The sequence below is a fragment of the Perca flavescens genome, chromosome 9, assembly GCF_004354835.1.
Source record: "Perca flavescens isolate YP-PL-M2 chromosome 9, PFLA_1.0, whole genome shotgun sequence".
Lineage (NCBI taxonomy): Eukaryota > Metazoa > Chordata > Actinopteri > Perciformes > Percidae > Perca > Perca flavescens.
This window is the reverse complement of record NC_041339.1, coordinates 9,779,875-9,796,444: the sequence shown is the minus strand read 5'-3', so window position 1 is coordinate 9,796,444 and position 16,570 is coordinate 9,779,875. Positions and strand designations below refer to the sequence as shown.

At 44.2% G+C, this 16,570-nt stretch overlaps 1 protein-coding gene and 1 long non-coding RNA gene across 2 annotated transcripts in view; one reads left to right on the top strand and one right to left on the bottom strand.

Annotated features, from left to right (window-relative positions):
- Positions 1 to 16,570, top strand: part of slc1a7b (solute carrier family 1 member 7b) — a 124,269-nt gene that overhangs the window by 16,032 nt on the left and 91,667 nt on the right. The window lies entirely within an intron of this gene.
- On the bottom strand, positions 85 to 7,432 carry LOC114561886 (uncharacterized). The gene is made up of 3 exons (XR_003693405.1): positions 7,300 to 7,432; positions 4,265 to 4,355; positions 85 to 798 (listed from the first exon to the last, which is right to left on the bottom strand). It is a non-coding gene; the product is annotated as an uncharacterized LOC114561886 (long non-coding RNA).

The window sequence follows — 16,570 nt, the reverse complement described above, 5'->3', positions numbered from 1 at the left end:
ATGGCGGCCGATTTGCGTTGATATACACGCAAAAATGCGATTATGCGTCTTGATAACACGCAAAAATGGAATACAAATGGGCGTGTCATATATACGCCAATTCATGAGATCAGTCTGATCCTACTGTGGTCTATACTAAGGGCTAATGTACAAAAACACTTTTAAAAGCTTAAACCAGTGTTTTTTAAAGTCTGAGACTGTGGGCTTCCCCTCAGACAAAGAGCTGGGACACGCACATTTCCTGGGAACGGTGTGCAACGGCTTAAGTTATGTTTTCTGTCTTTGGTGGGTGTGTCTCTCAATTATTGGCTGTGTTCCAGGTGATACCCAATTATTCGAGACGTGTCTGTAAACCCGTGGTAATAAAAAGGCGCTTGCGCACACAACAGGATGTTTTAAAAAACGTCACTTTCTAAAAAATTTTATGCCTATGGGATCATGGTAATGTTATTTGAACCCAAAGACACTGAACAATTGAGCCAAGAATAAAATGTATTTATTAAGAAAATTCATTATTTTTCTTCTGTAGCGACTGTAGGAGTCGCTGAAATATACTGTATTTCTCTCTTTTGACTACACATTTGTGAGCTGTATATGTGTACATGTTTGAGAACAAAAACTAATTGTCACACTATATTGTCCACTGTCTATCATAATGTCAATTATTTCAGTAGCAAAAAATAAATAAATGCTGTCCTGCTACAGCCTCTGCTCCAGTCTGTTGCCAGTCGGGGAAGTCCTTGATGGCCGGCTTTGTACTCAGGAAAGTAGGATCCCTCGGTGCTGCTGCTGCTGCTGCTGTGACAAGAACAAAAGATTTGGGTTTTGTGCGTTATTCGAAGAAGTCTCTTTTAATGTATGGAAGATCTTTTATTTTATTTTTTGTTTCTTCTCCCAAAAAAAAAAAAAAATCTTCCATACATTAAAAGAGACTTTTTTGTTTCTTCTCCCAGCCCATGGGCCCACCACCTGTGGGAGGAACCGTTGGGGTCGGGTGCAATGCCACATGGGTGGCAGTGAAGGTCAGGGGCCTCGACGGACCAGACCCGGGCAGCAGACGCTGGCTCTGGGGACGTGGAACGTCACCTCTCTGCGGGGGAAGGAGCCGGAACTGGTGAGGGAGGTGGAGCGCTACCGGTTAGATCTGGTGGGGCTTACCTCTACGCACAGTCTTGGTTCTGGAACCATACTCCTGGATAGGGGTTGGACTCTTTTCTTCTCCGGAGTTGCCCAGGGTGTGAGGCGCCGGGCGGGTGTGGGGATACTCACAAGACCCGTCTGAGCGCCGCTGTGTTGGAGTTTACCCCGGTGGACGAGAGGGTCGGCTCCCTACGCCTGCGGGTTGTGGGGGGGAAAACTCTGACTGTTGTTTGTGCATATGCACCAAACAGGAGTTCGGAGTATTCGGCCTTCTTGGAGACATTGACTGGAGTCCTGCATGGGGCTCCAGTGGGGGACTCCATTGTTCTGCTGGGGACTTCAACGCACACGTGGGCAATGATGGAGACACCTGAGAGGCGTGATTGGGAGGAACGGCCTCCCTGATCTAAACCAGAGTGGTTGTTTGTTGTTGAACTTCTGTGCTAGTCATGGATTGTCTATAACGAACACCATGTTCGAACATAGGGATGCTCATAAGTGTACCTGGTACCAGAGCACCCTAGGCCGAAGGTCAATGATCGATTTCATAATCGTTTCATCTGATCTGAGGCCGTATGTTTTGGACACACGGGTGAAGAGAGGGGCAGAGCTGTCAACCGATCACCATCTGGTGGTGAGTTGGGTCAGGGGTGGGGGAAGACTCTGGACAGACCTGGTAAGCCCAAACGTGTAGTGCGGGTAAATTGGGGAACGTCTGGAGGAGGCCCCTGTCCGACAGACTTTCAACTCACACCTCCGGGCGGAGCTTTTCGTGCATCCCTGTGGAGGCTGGGGCATTGAACCCGAGTGGACAATGTTCAAAGTTTCCATTGCTGAAGCTGCGGCGAGGAGCTGTGGTCTTAGGGTCTTAGGTGCCTCAAGGAGCGGTAACCCAAGAACACCGTGGTGGACACCGGTGGTCAGGGAAGCCGTCCGACTGAAGAAGGAGTCTTTCCGGGATATGTTATCCCGGAGGACTCGGAGGCAGTTGCAGGGTACCGAAGGGCCGAAGGGCTGCAGCCTCTGCCGTGAAAGAGGCAAAGCAGCGGGTGTGGGAGAAGTTTGGAGAAGACATGGAGAAGGACTTTCAGTCGGCACCAAAGTGCTTCTGGAAAACTGTTCGCCACCTCAGGAGGGGGAAGCGGGGAACCATCCAAGCTGTGTACAGTAAGGATGGGACACTGTTGACCTCAACTGAGGAGGTAATAGGGCGGTGGAAGGAGCACTTTGAGGAACTCCTGAATCCGACTAATACGCCCTCTATGTTAGAGGCAGAGCTGGAGGATAACGGGGGATTGTCGTCGATTTCCCAGGCGGAAGTCACTGATGTAGTAAAACAACTCCACAGTGGCAAAGCCCCGGGGATTGATGAGATCCGTCCAGAAATGCTCAAGGCTCTGGGTGTGGAGGGGCGTATGACCGGGCCATCCAATCTCTGTATGACCAAAGTGAGAGCTGTGTCCAGGTTCTCGGTAGTAAGTCGGACTCGTTTCAGGTGAGGGTTGGCCTCCGCCAGGGCTGCGCTTTGTCACCAATCCTGTTTGTAATATTTATGGACAGGATATCGAGGCGTAGTCGGGGTGGGGAGGGGTTGTAGTTTGGTGGGCTGGGGATCTCATCGCTGCTCTTTGCAGATGATGTGGTCCTGAATGCATCATCGGCCTGCGACCTTCAGCACTCACTGGATCGGTTCGCAACCGAGTGTGAAGCGGTTGGGATGAGGATCAGCACCTCTAAATCTGAGGCCATGGTTCTCAGCAGGAAACCGATGGAATGCACTCTCCAGTTAGGGAATGAGTCCTTACCCCAAGTGAAGGAGTTCAAGTACCTTGGGGTTTTGTTCGCGAGTGAGGGGACAATGGAGCGGGAGATTGGTCGGAGAATCGGCGCAGCGGGTGCGGTATTGCATTCAATCTATCGCACCGTTGTGACGAAAAGAGAGCTGAGCCAGAAGGCAAAGCTCTCGATCTAACGGTCAGTTTTCGTTCCTACCCTCACCTATGGTCATGAAGGCTGGGTCATGACCGAAAGAACGAGATCCAGGGTACAAGCGGCTGAAATGGGTTTCCTCAGGAGGGTGGCTGGCGTCTCCCTTAGAGATAGGGTGAGAAGCTCAGTCATCCGTGAGGAGCTCGGAGTAGAGCCGCTGCTCCTTTGCGTCAAAAGGAGCCAGTTGAGGTGGTTCGGGCATCTGGTAAGAATGCCCCTTGGGCGCCTCCCTAGGGAGGTGTTCCAGGCACGTCCAGCTGGGAGGAGGCCTTGGGGAAGACCCAGGACTAGGTGGAGGGATTATATCTCCAACCTGGCCTGGGAACGCCTCGGGATCCCCCAGTCGGAGCTGGTTAATGTTGCTCGGGAAAGGGAAGTTTGGGGTCCCCTGCTGGAGCTGCTCCCCCTGCGACCCGACACCGGATAAGCGGACGAAGATGGATGGATGGATGGATGGTTTCTTCTCCCTTTGTTTTTAAGAAGTGGTTGAGTTATTTATTTATTTTTTTTTGCAGATGTGAATAGAAGACCGGTTTAATTAAGTACACTATGGCAAGCCAAATGTCGTTAACGTAGTTAAATTCTCCACAAACCTTTCCTCAGAAGCTCCAATTCAGTCTTTCAATAGAATTGAACAGTAAGGCCATTTGGTCAGTAGGAGCGGGACTGCAGTCTGTGCATTTTAAGTTCAAGATCCACAACAGGTGGGCTGTTTACGGTAGAAGGGCTACAGCTACGGCCAAAAGTTACGCAAAAATCCCCCAGGAAAACATGTTTTGTTCCTCTAGACTTTTAATTCAAACCACGATCTGTTTCCTGAACTTAACTAGTCGTTTTGGTGAATAAACTTAACTGTTGTCACCTTAGCTGTATCGCATCTATTCTCAACCGCTGTTAAAGTGCCATTTTGACAATATGTATTTTGATCACTTTGTAAATGAAAGCTTTAAATAGCATGTTATACATCGTCCCATAAAATATGCCATAACTTTCTCTCTAAAAGGGCTAACATCAAGGTTTCATAGTAATCACAATTATTTAAAAAGTATTTACTTTTGATACCAAAGGTGTCATTTTATGCTGCCCTCTCTTTACTTCCTACTCCCATTTTCAATTACGATTTTTGTAAACTTACCACAGATGATTTGGCAAAGTAATGACTGGGAATATGGCAGCTTTCCACATTTCCCCGTTGAATATCTTGGTCATCATGGCAATTGAGAGATCTGAAAAATACAAACATAAAAATTTTAAATAAGATAAGATCCTTAATTAATCCCACAGTGGAGGACATTTTCAGTGATACTGTACCAAAAGGAAAGTGCAATGACAAAAGCATCAGTAAAAATTGCAAGAATAAAGCAGTTAAAACAGTTAAATATACAGACAGAAAGTTTAATAACACGGTATTCACAGTATTGCACAGAGGAGTTATTGATATTGCATAATAAGGTGTACACTGACGTTGCACGTGAGTAAATTGTCAGATAGGGTGGAGTGGTACTTGGAGCAGTGTTAATTATAATGTCTGACAGCAGCAGGAAGGACGTGTGGTATCTCTCCTTCACTGCACTTTACATGTGAATACAAAATGTAACCTAAGTATTTACTGTTAATAGATGGATATGATTTAATAATAGTTTATTACCTACCCATTTCAAAGTCTGTGTAGGTCTTCTTCTTTCAATTCAATTCAATTCAATTTTATTTATAGTATCAAATCATAACATAGGTTATCTCGAGACACTTTACAGATAGAGTAAACCTCGGACAGACCCAGGCTCTTGGTAGGCGGTGTCTGACGGGCCGGTTGGTGGTGTGATGAACAGTGGCAATAATAGTCACATTAATAATGGAACAGTGACTGGATGTAGCAGGAAGCTGCAGGGTTCAGCAGGAAGCAGCAGGGTTCAGACTTTCTTGCCAATTCAAACGGGATTCTTCCATTTTTGTGGAATGCCACTTACATTCGAGGTTTCGCGAGATTTGTTTTAATTTGCGAGTTTGGGAGTTATACCAAGGTGCTAATTTCCTTTGCTTCATCATCTTCTTTTTCAGGGGAGCAACGGAGTCTAAGGTCGTCCGTAGGCAAATCGTAGCACCGTCTACAAATGTATCAATTTGAGAGGGACTGAGGTTAACATAGAGGTCCTCTGTTATGTTAAGTCATGACATAGAGTCGAATGCTGTTGGAATATCTTCTTTAAATTTAGCTATAGCACTGTCAGATAGGCATCTGGTGTAGAAGCTTTTATCTAATTTAATATAGTCAGGTAGTAAGAATTCGAAAGTGATTAAAGAATGATCTGATAATACCGAATTCATGGAAATATTATTAAATCCTCAATTTCAATACCATATGCCAGCACAAGGTCGAGGGTGTGGTTAAAACAGTGCGTCGCCTTGTGCACACTCTGACTGAAACCGATTGAATCCAGTAATGAGTTGAAAGCAGTACTAAGGCTATCATTGTCAACGTCCACATGGATATTAAAATCACCTACAATAAGTACTTTGTCTGATTTAAGGACTAAACATGATAAAAACTCTGACAATTCAGATAAAAATTCAGAATACGGACCTGGAGCTCGGTAGACAACAACAAATATAATTAGCTGTAATGTTTTCCATTTTGGATGTTGAAGATTAAGAACAAGACTTTCAAAGGAGTTATAATTTAGTTTAGGTTTAGGAGTAATTAACAGGCTTGCATCAAAGATGGCTGCAACTCCCCCTCCTCGGCCTGAGCCTCTAGGAATTTGAGTATTAATATGACTGAAAGGAGTGGCTTCATTTAGACTAACATAGTCTTCATGGCCCAGCCAGGTTTCAGTAAGACAAAATAAATCAATGTTATTATCTGATATCAACTTGTTTACCAATAATGCTTTAGAAGACAGAGATCTAATATTTAATAGTCCACATCTTATTTTCCTATTTTGTTCAATCGTTTGTGCAGTCGTTTTAATTCCAATTAGGTTGTTAAGTATAGCGCATCTTTTGTTTACCTTTGATTTAACCGATCTGAGTCGGGGAACAGACACCGTGCTTATTAGACTATGAGTGGGTGACTGCTCCAACGGAAGCACAGAGGGGCGCGTAGTACCGCACCCCTGATTACTAATATCAAACTTGGGTTGTCATGGTTTATGTCTGATAATCTCGGTCAGATTTTTTAGTCCCAGGTGGGATGAATGCCGTCTCTCTCCATCAGACCAGGCTTTCCCCAGAACGCCCCCCAGTTATTCACATAGCCCACATCGTTAGCTGGGCACCACCCCGACAACCAGCGGTGGAAGGATGACGTACGGCTGTACATTTCATCATTGGTCAGGTTTGGCAGGGGTCCAGAGAAAACTACTGAGTCCGACATTGTCTTTGCGTATGCACAAAGTGACTCAACATTCAATTTAGTGATCTCCGATTTACGACCATTACCCCCTACGTTAAGTATGATCTTACTGTATTTACAGTTCTTTTTAGCCAGCAGCTCTAGATGGGTTTCTATATCGCCCGCTCTAGCCCCGGGGACACATATGACTGTAGGTACTGTAGCCGCTGGGGCCGCCGGCTTCACATATCGCAGTATAGAGCTCCCAATAACCAGAATTGGCTTCTCAGCGGGTGTATCGCTGAGTAGGGAGAAACTGTTAGAGAGGCGAAGACGCTCCGGTTTAGAGCGACCGTCATCATGTGCACTCCCTGGTCTAGATCTAACGCTACGCTTCCCTTGGACAGTCACCCACTCGCCCGGCTGCTCGGGGTCTGACGGGGGACAGCTAGCAGAAGTTAAAGAAGCTACAGAAGCTATAGTATGGTGGTCCGCATTAACTAGATGGTGCAGGCTAGCTACGGAAGCATACGATTCTGATTCCATGGTGCGGAGCCGTGACTCAAATTCACTAAGCCTTGCCTCCAGAGCAGCGAATATACTACATTTATTACATGTATCGTTGCTAATGGCTAAGCTAAAATAGCTAACAGCGTTTTAACAATTGTAAATTCAGCGAGTCAGTTGCTGTAAGTGAAGCTAAGTATATATGCTTGAGTAAAACAATTGTAATTGTAGCCGCTAATTTAAACAGTAAAGCAGAGTTCAGTGAGTTTTTGCCGGAGCAGCAAACTAGCGTTTGTAACACGGGAACACCGGAAGTGACACAATACGCTCACCTTACACGTCAGCACTGAAGTAGATCTTCAGTGCTGACGTGTTTGATGTCTTTGGCTTCCTCTTCTGGAATCATTAGTGCCTCTTCCTCTGAGCAGGCCAATTCAGCAGTCGTTGTCAAATCAGTTTTCAAACTCTTTCCTGTTATCTGAAAGAGATTAATATACAGAGGTAATTAATAATTCAAGTACAATGTAATAAATAGAGAAAGTCTAGGAACCCTTGACCACACAGGGGGGTTGAAAAATAGAGCAACACATAAGAATCATGAGTGGCACTGCGCCTGCCCAAAATACTAGATAGATTCGGATTACAGGTGTGTAATTTGCATCATGCAACAAACTAATATGACAATAACATACCTGACTCTTTTCACTTGTTGATAAGGCTTATACACACACAACTATTATTGTGGTTTGATGTCCTTCATCTCTGCATTGCCTTCTCTCCCACCTCCTGCCCACATTTTCTGATCTTCCACTATACATCATACCAACATAAAAACAGACATACTATGTGAAAGCTACTATCAAAAAATACTGCTCTTTTGTGAGAATGCAGTATTTTTAGTATTGCAAACTACTGTTTTGCAATGAACAGTGTATTTCTCACATTTTGTAGAAGATGATGATATTCTTAGCAAGAACCACCTTTTTAATGAGGGAAAAACTAAAACTAGTGAAGCAAACAAGCAAACACACAGTTTACCAAAGTCACCCTTGCTATAAACATGAAACGGAAAAGTACCAATCAAATTATTGTGATATTGATAATTGTATTGATCTCAAAGTCAAATGTGATTCAATATGTCCATCGAACATGTTTAGTCCCTGTTAAAGCCGATTATAAACCCCTAATGTGAGTTTTATGTAACGTTAGCTAGGCTTATGGTCAATTTAGCTTCAACAAAAAGTAAAACATAAAGTTAAGTGACTGGACAGTAAGCTAATGCTAGCTTTGTTATGGTTTCGGTGTTTTGCTTTGCATTTTGTCCCATTTCTGTTGCCTGTTTGTTCACTTCTGTTGCCTTATTGATTTCTGTATGTTTCCTGTGTTTGTATGTTCTGTATATTCCTGTTCCCTATTGTGTTGATGTACTCCGTTCTGTGCATTGTGTGTTTCGGTCAATTCCTGTGTTCCCTGTTCTCCCTTGTGTGGTCTAGTGTTGTGTCAAGTTTCTGTATTTAGTTGAATTCATGTTTTCTGTCTTTTCTGTTTCCTGTTTTATTTTGATAGTCTGGTTTTCTGTCTTGTCTTGTCCCGTTTACTTCCTGTGTTTTCCCTCCTTTGTGATTGTCCTGCCCCGCCCTGATGTCCTTCACCTGTTGTTTCACCTGTTTCTGATTTACCCATCACCTCATGTATTTAGCCTCTGTGTTCCCTTTGTCTCTTGTCAGATCGTTTGCATTTGTTCCTGTTCGTTCCTGCCTGCGTGTTGCCGTCAGCCTGTTGTGGATTGTCTGTTGCTTTTGGTTTTTCCCTGCATGACTCTGAGTGTTTCCCAGTCTTTGTACTGCCGCTTTTTGTTAATAAATCCCTGAGTTCGACCCATCTTCTGCCTGCCTGCCTCCCTCTCTCTGTGTTTGGGTCCACATTCCCTGCTCCCACATAACAAGCTTGCCAGGTAAATTGTTTTTATTTTAAGTAATCAACGTTAGTGATATATCAGTAAGAAAATGATGGTAACCGGTGACGATGCTCATTGTGGTGTTTTGAAGGCTAACGTTAGCCAACGAAAACGGGCACCATCTAATAACTGATTTATGACCGTTGGCACACCGAACCCCGTTTTCAAAATCAGTTAACCAGATTTAATGCCGAGCGTACAGAAACGAACCACAGTCTTACCAGCTAAACGGTCCTAAAACTAATTTTACATAGAGTTATTTTGGTAATAACTTTAGTTATGGCATATTGCAGCCCTTTCTGTCGTGCCCTGGAGGATATGTCTGCTGCATTACTCCAAAACCAATAGGTATGGAGCTCAACCCAGCCATGGCTATGTGTCTGGTTCTCAATTGTTTGAAGGGCGTAGTAACAATAACTAGGGGGCGTGGCTTTTTGTGAACGGTCAATTACTATGGTATGTTGGATGTGACAGTAGGTTCAAAGGAGAATCATTTTAATATTGTATTAGGCTTTTATTTTAGGTTGATTTCTGCATAGAAAGTGAATAAACTATCCAACCATGAAGACCATCTTGCAGCCGGGGAGGCTACACTATGATAATGAAGCAGAGGAGCCGAGGAAGGGCTGGCTGGACGTGGAGACAGAGGCAGAGTGGAGCAGGGTGCCGTGGGAGGAGGACTGAATGGTGAGGCCAGCTGACTGGATATGGAAGGCTTGGAGGTGAACACTGCGGAAACAAACCCAAAGAAGGGTAAGACAAGGAAACACACAGGGACAGGCAGGTGCAAAGGATCTTTCTGGTTAGTAGCGAGTGTCACTGGTGAAGCTGAGACAACGGTTCAGCGGAGCTAGTCTGTTGAGCCGGGGTTGAAGTACTGAGCTTGATTATAGATGGCTGGCAGTTGTGCGTGGCGGGAGAGCGGTTATGGTGGATTGGCAGCAGGTGTGTGTTGTCAGCCGGCAAGCAGTAGACCGGAGGGGAGGAGGGAAAGCAAATGAGACACAGGGAGAGAGACAGAGCCAACAAAATAAAAAAAACTAACAGCTAGAGAAAATGAACAAAAACTCACAGCCAGCCGACTCCAACCATCACACATATGTTCTCTACTTTACAATAAGTCTACCAAAGAGCATTAATAACTGTTTAGTTTAGTAAGGTTTATTCAGTATTGTTAAATACTAAATTAAGTGTTAAGTTGCATATGTTCTCAACCATCCAAGCTGTGTACAATAAGGATGGGACACTGTTGACCTCAACTGAGGAGGTAATAGGGTGGTGTAAGGAGCACTTTGAGGAACTCCTAAATCCAGCTAATAGGCCCTCTATGGTAGAGGCAGAGCTGGAGGATGATGGGGGATCGTCAATTTCCCTGGTGGGAAGTCGCTGAGGTAGTTAAACTCCACAGTGGCAAAGCCCCAGGGATTGAGATCGATCCAGAAATGCTGAAAGCTCTGGGTGGGGAGGGGCTGTCTTGGTTGACACGCCTCTTCAACATTGCGTGGAAGTCTGGGGCGGTGCCTAAGGAGTGGCAGACTGGGGTGGTGGTTCCCCTATTCAAAAGGGGGGACCAGAGGGTGTGTGCCAATTACAGGGGTATCACACTTCTCAGCCTCCCTGGTAAAGTCTACTCAAAGGTGCTGAAAAGGAGGGTTCAGCCGATAGTCGAACCTCGGGTTGAAGAGGAACAATGTGGATTCCATCCTGGTCATGGAACAACTGATCAGATCTTCACTCTTGCAAGGATCCTGGAAGGAGCCTGGGAGTATGCCCACCCGGTCTACATGTGTTTTGTGGATCTGGAGAAAGCGTATAACCAGGTCCCCCGGGAGATACTGTGGAAGGTGCTGCGGGAGTGTGGGGTGAGGGGGTCCCTTCTAAGGGCCATGCAATTTCTGTATGACCAAAGCGAGAGCTGTGTCAGTAAGTAAGTCGTCAGTAAGTCGGACTCGTTTCAGGTGAGGATTGGCGTCCACCAGGGCTGCGCTTTGTCACCAATCCTGTTTGTAGTATTTATGGACAGGATATTGAGGCGGAGTCGGGCTGGGGAGGGGTTCCAGTTTGGTGGGCTAGGGATCTCATCGCTGCTTTTTGCAGATGATGTGGTCCTGATGGCATCATCGGCCTGTGACCACTCACTGACTCGGTTCGCAGCCGAGTGTGAAGCAGCTGGGATGAGGATCAGCACTTCTAAATCTGAGGCCATGGTTCTCAGCAGGAAACCGATTGGGTGCCTTTTCCAGGTAGGGAATGAGTCCTTACCCCAAGTGAAGGAATTTAAATACCTTGGGGTCTTGTTCGCAAGTGAGGGGACAATGGAGCAGGAGATTGGTCGGAGAATCGGCACTGCGGGTGCAGTATTACATATTACATACAGTACATTCAATTTATTGCACCGTTGTGATGAAAAGAGAGTTGAGCCAGAAAGCAAAGCTCTCGATCTACCGGTCAATTTTCGTTCCTATCCTCACCTATGGTCATGAAGGCTGGGTCTTGACGGAAAGAACGAGATCCAGGGTACAAGCGGGTATCTTCAACCTGGCCTGGGAATACCTCAGGATCCCCCAGTTGGAGCTGGTTAATGTGGCTCACAAAAAGGAAGTTTGGGCTCCCCTGCTGGAGCTGCTCCCCCCACGACCCGACACCAGATAAGCGGACGAAGATGGATGGATAATATTCATTCAATGAGAAATCCTACCTGCCAACTGTGGAGTTATAAGCTCATGGCTGGTGCTTGGTATACTGGCTCTTTCATTGTTAGCAGCAAACTGGACTAGTGGCTGCTGCTGAGGAGCTACAAGGAAAAGTTTGATTCATAAACATGAACGGTGGTTTGCAGGCAACATTATATTATGTTTGCCCAACAGTTAGCATCCTGCACTGCTCTAGCTTAGCTTACTTGTCTCATCATCTTCATTTGGCATTTCAAAAGTTCCTCAGTTTAGATCATCTGGCCGCATCAATTTCTAGAGCTTTCCTTTTATTTAATTTTTGCCTTTTCAGCGCAGTTTTTAGCGCTTATCTGTTGCCTACAAGGGTCCCCGCCATGACTGTCCCATCACGCCGCGGTACCATTGGTTAGACTAACGGGAGTTTTACTATCTCGCTCATAACAGTAACTAAGCTCCGTGGAAGGATCTAGCAATGTAGCATTTACAGTTTACCTAAGCTACATTATTCAACATCTCATCAACAAGTACCCTGATCAAAGATACATTCACAGCCAAACAGATTAATAATCAAAGCATGCAGCAACAGCACCATATTAATCAGATCACATTAATGGTAACACAAATAGCAACAATAGCACATTACTCATTAATAATACACACCCTGTTCTAATCTGCCCATAACACTATTACTCTTACTTTTGGATGTGCAGTACACTTAGTTGTTTGGCGGATCCTCCACGATGAACAGAAAGCGAGGTCATTGACATATTGCAGGAGAGCAGAGCCTGGACAGAGGGTTAAACTCTCAAGGCTCTCTCTCAGAGCATCGCAGATGGTTGGAGACTCAGTATACCCCTGGCAAAGACGTGTGAAGGTATAGGGCTTACCATCAAAAAGGAAAGCAAACCAATACTGACTGTTTTTGTCCACTGGGACACTAAAAAAAAAATGTGTTGGACAAATCAACAACAGAAAACCATTTGGCATCATCAGGAATGCCCTGCAGAATGGTCTATGCGTTTGGTACATAAGGTGCTCGAGCATGGACCACTGCTATTCAGTAGCTTGACCTTTGTTTCTAATTTTCTTGACAGAGAAAATTGGTGTGCGCACAGGAGAATCTGGAAACTGAACAATAACTCCAATAAGGAGTTAAAAACAGATCTGATTCCATCAATGGCTTCCTGTTTCAGTGGGTACTGGTGTTTTTGGGGCCTGTAGTCCGAATGTGGCGTGATGACTACAGGTTGACAGTTTCTAAACAAATCCACGTCATACTTGTGCGCTGCCCAGAGATGAGGCGGTACCTGAGACAGGTGAAACATCTTTTTTACCATTTAGAGTAGTATAGGTTGCGGATGCCAGTTTCTCCAACAGATAAACGCTGCGCACGCATGACAAAAACGTTGGCAAGGCTTTTCTGTAACAGCCAGTTGAGGGGGAAAAGGAAACATCCTTGTCAGGAGTGTCAATCCTGTCAGTCAGTCTGTCACAGGCTAGGACAAATGGTCCTAAGTCTCTCCAATGATCTGTAGGAGATTTAGACAAAGAGATATGAGCATGTGAGTGAGGATTTCTGAAAAACATGCTTTATCCATCAGTCAAGGTTACAGATATTGAACATTTGTTATCATGCCAGTAGACATAATAACACTCAAGGTCATCATTCAATTCTTCAAAAAACTGTTCAGCGTACTCTTCAGCTGGATCTGGTGAAACAAAGGAAGTACAATGCAAATGTTGTGGGTTCATGAACTCAGCTGTAGATGGCACGAAGCCTTGTGCTTCAGTCAAGAGATTTTAGCCTGACAAAGAGAAATCCACCACTGAAATATGAACAAAGATGTGTGTGTAGACTGCAACAGGAATATGTCAGGCATACAGCAGCCATTATCAAGATGCACAACTTTCAGACCGGTAGGGGTAGGTACTACACCTCAGCCAAACAGACACATAAGGTCGATGCCTAACAAATTTACAGGGCACACAGGAGAAAGCAGAAATAAACACTTTGCTTTCCTATCTGGTTCTGGATCATTTGGGTCAGTGTGCACACATGTCATAGGGGTAGTGAATTTTTCTGGGACAATCATTCCACTAGCACTTCTAGAAAAAACTAGCCTGCCAGAAAGTTTTTGACTTGGAAACAAACATTTTTTCAGTACAGAATTAGTAGCCCCTGAATCTACTAAAAACTCAATTTCCCTTCCTTGCACAATCAACACTGTGGTAGGCAGCTTTTTATATGCATCAGACAGGTACATATAATAGGTTGACATGCTTTCCATGAGTTGTTTGTTTGAGATGTTGTATAGCATCTAATACAACCTGTCTATCGTGTGCTTCCCAGAGTCCAGTGTCTAGTCCCAGGGTACCCGGGTGTGTAATTGTCCCATTACAATACTATTAAATAAAGCCAATGCTTTGGATTTCACTCAAACTGTCCTTGTCCTCAACCTGTCTCATCATTTTTCAAGGCAGATGACAAAATGTAATTTGTAATTTGAGACACGGCAGGCAAAAACATTGACATTGGTCAATTTTGAGATTTTGGGCTATTTGTCTTCAATAACATGTATTTTTTCAGACTTGTAGTGAGAGAAATTCAAAAATACACATTTAGGTCTTTATTTTACTACACTTTGTATGTTTGCGTCTGTAGATTTCTTCTAAATTCAACAAAAGTTGGCGTTCATCATCCCGCTGCTCCGCGATCGCTGTCTGCACCCTGTCATCACACCGTTTGAAAGCTCTCTCTCTCCTGTACAATGCTGTTGGATCCAAATGTGGTCATTTCCTTTTAATCAGCAACCAATCGTGAAAGTAAAAGGGGGGATTTAACTCTAAATGAGCAATCTCATTGGCTGATGCCAATTTCTGACGTGATTCGTTCAGAATCGTCATGTGAAGTGCTCTGACATTTCCTCGGTAGTTCAGAATGTCGAAAGAAATGCGTCAAACGGTCGAAAATCATCTCAGAAGACGAAAACAGTTGTCATTTGCAAGAAGACGGGATTATAAACTAAGACAACAGATTATGAAATGCCATCACATAGTATGTTGATGTGTAAACTGTCGTTTGGAAAACAGGAGTGTTCAGACAGTGGAGGTAATCAGACTGACTCTCTCTCTCTCTCTCTCCCCAAGCAGGTTACAGAAATTCATAGCCTACATGTCCTATATTAAATATGTAGATGTCACATATATACTATTCTAATATGATTACTATATAATACTAAACAAATCTGTACTTTTGGGATCTTACGTGGTTGTGAGTCCCTCAGGCTGTGGCAGGCAGATCCATATTTAGCTGTCAGTGGAGCTGCTGTCCCCTCTCCTAGGAGAACTTCTGGCTTCTTTTATGGTGTTAACTTTGGGAAGTTTTACTTTTTTGGCTATTTTACCAAGGTGTAAATCTCTTAGCGAAGATTTTCCCAGTGGAGGAGGAAGTGCATCTCTGTCTGACCCAGTTGGTGGTCACTGAGCCTGTGTTTAGTCAGGATCCATCTCTTCTTCGTATCAATGACAGTGTGAAGATAATCTGTCAAATAACAGGACAGGATATTGAGGCGGAAAAATATTTTGTTTGCTTTCTCCAATGTTCTAAATATTGGTCTTTTGAATGATTCATAAGAAGCTCATCCCTGTGTATCACCGGATGTCCAGTGACAGTGCAGCATGGAGGAACTCAGAATGGCAACGCATACCTCAACTTTGTTATATGGGCCCAATGTCCAAATGTCTTTGTGGGGAAAAGCAGGGTTGAGGCTGCATCCATTATGGCTATTTCCTCTGCCATGCTGGCTGTGATGGAGAAATTGTGGCTTCAGAGCACAGACTGTCAATGCAATGAAGGATGACGACATGGTTAGGATCTCAAAAGCCAATAGCTTCCATTTCGCCAGTGCAAAGCGGAGCAGTAAAAGTGTAAGCACAGCCAAAAAAGTGAAAAGATACCAGCAGGAGATGGAGGAGGGCCCTACATATGGTACTGGCATGAATATGTAGACTGCAAATTTAATTGGGGGAACTAGGCTGTGTAATGGTTGTATTCTTTCAGTTCGAAGTTTGTGCTGTAATAGTCTTCAGTTGAAGGCCATGTTGATGTGTTGTTTTGGATGTTATGATCAGTGATGGATGAAGCAAGGAGTTTTGGATGTTAAACAGTGTGATACATGGATCTTACTTGGACCTAAATGCATATTTGTCTGTAATTCATGGCTTTCAATAGAAACTAGTGGAATTTTGCCAGAAAAATCCTTAAAGCCCATTTTCTCAAAATAACTTTTTGCTCATACTCCAAGTCCGAAGTCTCCACTTCAGTAGCACCTATATACACCAAACTGTCCAGTCTTGTACCTAGTTACATTATGAAGAAATGTACAGAGGGATTTGTAAATATATTATTCCTAGCCTGATTTATAAAACATTTTATTCCTAAAAACATGGCAAAAATCAAATTTTTTTAAAGGAACACGCCAATTTATTGGGACTTTAGCTTATTCACCGTAACCCCCAGAGTTAGACAAGTCCATACATACCCTCATCTCCGTGCGTGCTGTAACGCTGTCTGACGGCTCCAGCATTAGCTTAGCCTAGCACAGATCCTGCAGGTGAATGGTTCCAGTAATCCTACTCCTCCAAATTGTGACAAAAGAGACAAAATAACACCAACATGTTCCTATTTACATGATACATACTGATTTGTATAGTCACAGCGTGTACACGAAACAACGTAACATGAGACACAGCCATCTTCTAACTGTAAACAAACCGGGAACTATATTCTCAGACAGGCTTGCTGCGAGCATATCACTCCGGCAAAGTACTATATTCTTCCGCCTAAGACTATAGTTCCCGGTTTGTTTAGGGATAGAAGGTGGCTGTGTCTCATGTTAAGTTGTTTTTTTGTACACGCTGTGACTCTACAAATCACAACGTGTAAATAGGAACATGTTGGCGTTGTCACTTATT